The sequence below is a fragment of the Chenopodium quinoa genome, unplaced genomic scaffold (genome assembly GCF_001683475.1).
Source record: "Chenopodium quinoa cultivar QQ74 unplaced genomic scaffold, ASM168347v1, whole genome shotgun sequence".
NCBI lineage: Eukaryota > Viridiplantae > Streptophyta > Magnoliopsida > Caryophyllales > Amaranthaceae > Chenopodium > Chenopodium quinoa.
Genome location: NW_018743389.1, coordinates 1899211 through 1904552, shown reverse-complemented (window position 1 = coordinate 1904552; position 5342 = coordinate 1899211). Strand labels below are relative to the sequence as shown.

The 5342-nt window shown below is 36.0% G+C and overlaps 1 pseudogene; it reads left to right on the top strand.

The window, feature by feature from the left end:
- Nucleotides 1-240: 240 nt before the first annotated feature.
- LOC110738411 lies at nt 241-5018 on the top strand (annotated as a pseudogene).
- Nucleotides 5019-5342: the final 324 nt, after the last annotated feature.

Genomic DNA, 5342 nt, shown 5'->3' with positions numbered 1-5342 from the left:
TTTGTCAATGGTTATTTCTGAAGTTGAGTGTGTATTTCACATATTTTGAAATTGTTTCTTGTTAGCATCCAAAATACCCTCCCTTGATTGGCCAGCTATTAAAACAGACTCTTGAGATACTTCACTTTTCTTAGTATGGATATTAACCCCACTATTATTAGAAAAATTATTAGTATTTAATTTATTTTTACTATTATTATCAGTAACAATATTACTAATTATTTTTTTTTTCTTGCTGTTATAATCAACGTTTTTTTTTCTTTAGAAAATCGAATTTTTTTTGTTATTATTCTCAATAATTACTTTGTTGTTATTATCAACAAATTTTATAGTATTGTTATTTATTCCCATACCCTTAGCAGCATAAACTTTTTTATTTCTCTGACTTCTTTTATTAACGACCATAGTCCAAGGCCCAAATTCATTGTTGGGCTGACTACACTCGAACTTATTATTCTCATTTTCTATTTGAAGCTGGACTCCCTTATATGAAGAGCCCACAATTTTTCGACCCACTTTAATAAATCTTTTATCCTTGTGTGCCACCTCAGCAACTTGAGGAGTCGAAAGCAAAATTAAAGACTCATTGCTCTGTTCACTCACACACTTGTCTTGATCAGAATTCATCAAGCATTGACTTCGAACGAGACCAACTCTTCCACAATTGAACACAAGGAACTCATAATTTCATAAGCAATTTGTTGCTGAGCTCCGCCTATCTAGATCCAAACCTTTGTAACCAATGGTTTTTGTAAATCAATTTCGTCACAAACTTGAGCATATCTTCCTCTAATAACTCAATCTGTTGTATAATCGACTCTAATTGGAGTACCCACAACCTTTGCAATTTTGAACAAGCCAACTTTATCATAGTATTCAACTAGTAACTCCAAAATCTAATCCAAACCGTCATCTTTTCAAACATTGAAGAAGATGGTCTGAAATTGGGTTTCCAAGTTGTTATCATCAAATAATATTCAAAAATGAACCATGGACCTCCAAACAAGGCCCGCTCATAATCATCCTAGTGAAACAAAACATAAACACATTTTTTGCCAAATCAATGGTTTCCAATTTACCTTTGACTTTCCACATATTTTTTGCTCTATTAGCCTTAAATCCCGGCCTAATATTTGAACCCAAACACTATCCCGTTAAGGTTAGATTTCATGGTTTTCTCAACCTTGACAAATTCTCGGTGTCAAACTGTACTGACAAGCTACTGTCTGGGCCTATTTCTTCAACTTCAGGCCAGTCTATCAAAGTTTCCAGTATCTTCCGAGCTTCCTCAAACCACTAAGATGATTTCGCCACTGCCTCTTTAAAGGATACAACCTTAGGCAAAGAAGGTAGTGAAAAAGTGTGAGAGCTAGGAATTCTGGATAGAAACATCATCCATTAGTCGATAATACTAACAGACCTGAATAGAAATTCTTTAGAGAGAGGAAGGAGAGAATTTCTATAGAGATAAAGTAAGATAGCAAACTGTTAAAGGTGTTGTTATGTGTAATTTGGGCTTTAGCCAATTAATATAATAGTTTCCTCTTTGTTTAAAAAAAAAAAAAAAAAAAATTTGTCAATTACTACCTCAAAAAGACTGGCTTTGTGATGAAATTGCTACCTTTGAAAAGTTGTTGATTACTATCCCTAATTTAGATAAATTCTATCGACTACTACCTAATTGCATTTCCGGTAACTAAAGACATAAATGACGTCACTTTTCTGGTTAATTCCTAATTAAATCAAATTTAATCTAATCTATTTTAATAATAACATTAAATAAAAATAAATAAATAAATTACCCCAACTAATTTTCCCATATAATCCCTTATCCCCAATCAACCACCTCAAACGGCAAATTTCCCATTATCAATACCAATTCTCTCATTCTTTCAACTTCAAATCTTCTCCTTGTGACAATGTTACTGCACATTTCTTAAATTCTTACATGTGAGTAAGGTAATTCTTAAATTTGCGACAATGTATCAATGAAGAGGTTTAATGTGTGTAGCAATCAAGAGGTTTAATGTATGTAAGGTAATTCTTAAATTTGCGATAATCTTACTGTAAATTTCTCTGATTTTTTTTGTTTATTCAAAATTTAGGGTTTTTGCAAAATTGAACAATTAAGTAAATTAAATCCTCTAATACAGAGAATTTAGCATTTAGAACCAACAAATACTAGGGTCTTTCTAACTTTTTCTCTAATGGTGATACAACTGTTCTTCCCCATTTTTGCCTCAATTCAACACGAACCAAGTGTATGCCTCAACTAGGGATGGCAACGCGTCAGATATGAACCGGATCCGACTTGATTTAGATTCAGATTCGTTTTTGACCCCGTGCTCCAGATCCGATCCGGATCCGTGGGGTATGAAAAAGGGGGATCCATATTCATATCCGTTGGATCCTACGGATCCGAGTCCAAAACGGACCCTAAACGGATCTTTCCCCTTTCACCTATTTTAAATAACAAACTAAGTGTTTAAATAAAAAAAAAAAAAAAATATTCCTACATGGTAACATTACAGTCTACTTCCCCTATGATAACATTTATCCAGAGCAATATTCCTACATGGTTGAACTCAAACGAGCCCTTGATGCGAAGGGCTACTGTTTGCTGGAGATGCCCACTGGCACTGGGAAAACTATTGCACTTTTATCTCTCATTACCAGTTATGCTCTTCCAAAACCATCAAATCCTATTAAACTCATCTACTGCACTCATACGGTTCATGAAATGGAAAAAAACACTAGCTGAGCTAAAGGTACTCCATGACTATCAGGTTTGCCACTTGGGTCCCTCAGCTCGGCTCCTTGCTCTTGGGCTTTCTTCCCGCAAGAATCTTTGTATTAATCCAGTTGTTGTCTCTGCTGAAAATAGAGACTCTGTTGATGCCGGCTGTAGGAAGCTTACAGCGAGCTGGGTTAGAGCTCTAGCTGTAGAAAATCCTAATATTCCTACTTGCTCCTTTTTTGAGGATTACGAGAAGTCAGGTTCATAGGCAATTTTTGCCCCCAGGTGTATATACTTTACAGGACCTGAGAGCATTTGGCAAGCAGAAAGGATGGTGCCTGTATTTCCTGTCATGCCATATGGTGCAATTTACAAATGTTGTGGTTTACAGTTACCAGTATCTACTTGATCCAAAAGTTGCTGGGATTATTTCAAAAGAGATGCAGCGGGAGTCTGTGGTTGTTTTTGATGACGCTCATAACATTGACAACGTGTGCATTGAGGCTCTTAGTGTTAGTGTCAGCAGGCAAACTCTTGAAGGTGCGACCAGAAATATTTCTAGGATGTGTCAAGAGATCGAAAGGTACTTTTATATTTGCTTCATTTCCTTTGATTTTTCTGTGATATATCCCTAGAAAGGTTATTGAAAATATCAGCAAGGTACTCTTATTTTATCTTCACATACCCAAATTAGAAAATTGACTCCCAGACATTAGTTTACGCTTCCATCTGGGCAACAATCAGGCAAAAATTTTAATAAATTGGCATGTTGATAACATAGCGTCAATATCCTAAAATTAATTTGAAAACGTATTGCGAAAACCATTACCATTATATTGGTAAGTGGTTGTTATATTAATATTGGTAATATTTGAATAAACAAATGTTTTTCTATTAGCGGTAGAAATTTCCTTGTAGGTTTCTTAAATTGCATGTTTGCATTTGATGATGTCCATTGAAAACGTTCAGCATCATGATTTAGGTTTACAGTTTATGTGTATATTTGATGTTAAAATTATATTATGTGGAAAAGAAAGATTTCTTATGAGTTAATATTAACTCATCTGATGTGGTAGGTAGGTTCAAGTCCACAGATGCTGGGAAACTACGTGCAGAATACAATCGCCTTGTTGAAGGGTTGGCCCAAAGGGGAAATTTACCAAGTATGTCAGTGCTATATAGGCATCTGTTTTGAATTTTCTGCTATTTTTGTCTAGAGTTGGCAGTTTCTTAAGTTTCGTTTAATTCATTATGCATCTTCTGTAATAATTTTCTTTTACAGTTGGCGATACTTGGCTTTCCAACCCAGCTCTGCCTGAGGATATTCTAAAAGAAGCGGTACCAGGGAATATTCGCCGAGCTGAGCATTTTCTATCTATTTTGCGTAGGTTGGTGCAATATATCAAAGGCCGGTTGCAAAGTGAGAATTTTGAAAAGGAGTCGCCTGTGTCTTTTGTAGCATCCCTAAATCAACAAGTGGGACTTGACCAAAAAACCTTGAAATTTTGTTATGATCTCCTACATTCCCTGATAATGACCCTTGAAATAACTGATACAGACGAGTTCTTAAGTATTCAGACAATTTGTGATTTTGCAACGCTGGTGGGCACATATGCCAGGGGCTTCTCAATCATTATTGAACCCTATGATGAGAGAATGGCTCGTATCCCTGACCCCATACTGCAGGTTGGTTTAGACTGACATACTCTGATATGATGTATAGCTAACAGCTTATTATAAACAGTAAAAAGACTGTTTCTTTCCCCTCTCTTTGCTTCTGTTGTTGTTTGACATCCCAAATTTTTGTCAGGTGTTTCTTTCTTATATATATTTGCTTGCCTTTTGTATCATTATATTAATTTCTCATTAATTGCTCATTATAATACGTGTTTGTGCTTTGAAATGGAATTTTCAGCTGAGTTGTCATGATGCTTCACTGGCAATTAGGCCTGTATTTGAACGCTTCCAAACTGTTGTAATCACCTCTGGTACTCTGAGCCCTATAGATCTGTACCCACGCCTTCTGAATTTCAATCCTTTAGTCAGTTGAAGTTTTACTATGTCCTTTACAAGGAACTGCATATATCCAATGGTCCTAACACGTGGAAGGTGAAGGTTTAATCTTGGATTTTCATCTTATTTTTGTATTTAAATTTCTGATTGAATGTTGTGTGAAGTTTAAAGACCTTGTACCCTCAGTTAAAATTTTGAGTTATCATTATATAAGTCTGGTTAACATGTAGATGCCTTTTTTGCTATTGACATATATGGCTTGTGTTTCGGGGTTTTTTGATGTCCTGCGGGAGAGTTACAATTCCGGGACTGGTATCCTTGCGCCTGTACCTGCAAAACAACGGAGACTCCTTGTGGTGGGAGCTCCACCTCCAACGGTCAAGTTAGTACTTGTTTGAGGAGTAATAAATGCGGAAAGTAAAGGTGGGAGATCTGGTTCCTCTAGGTGAGGAGTGATCAATGTGTTTAGACTTCTCTAGGTGAGATGATTCTCTTGTTTATGGAGGCTAATGACATGTTTATATAGCCTTGAAGTACGTGCCCAATATTAGGTTTTCTGGGAAAACCTAGGACTGATTGGGCTTGCATCGGG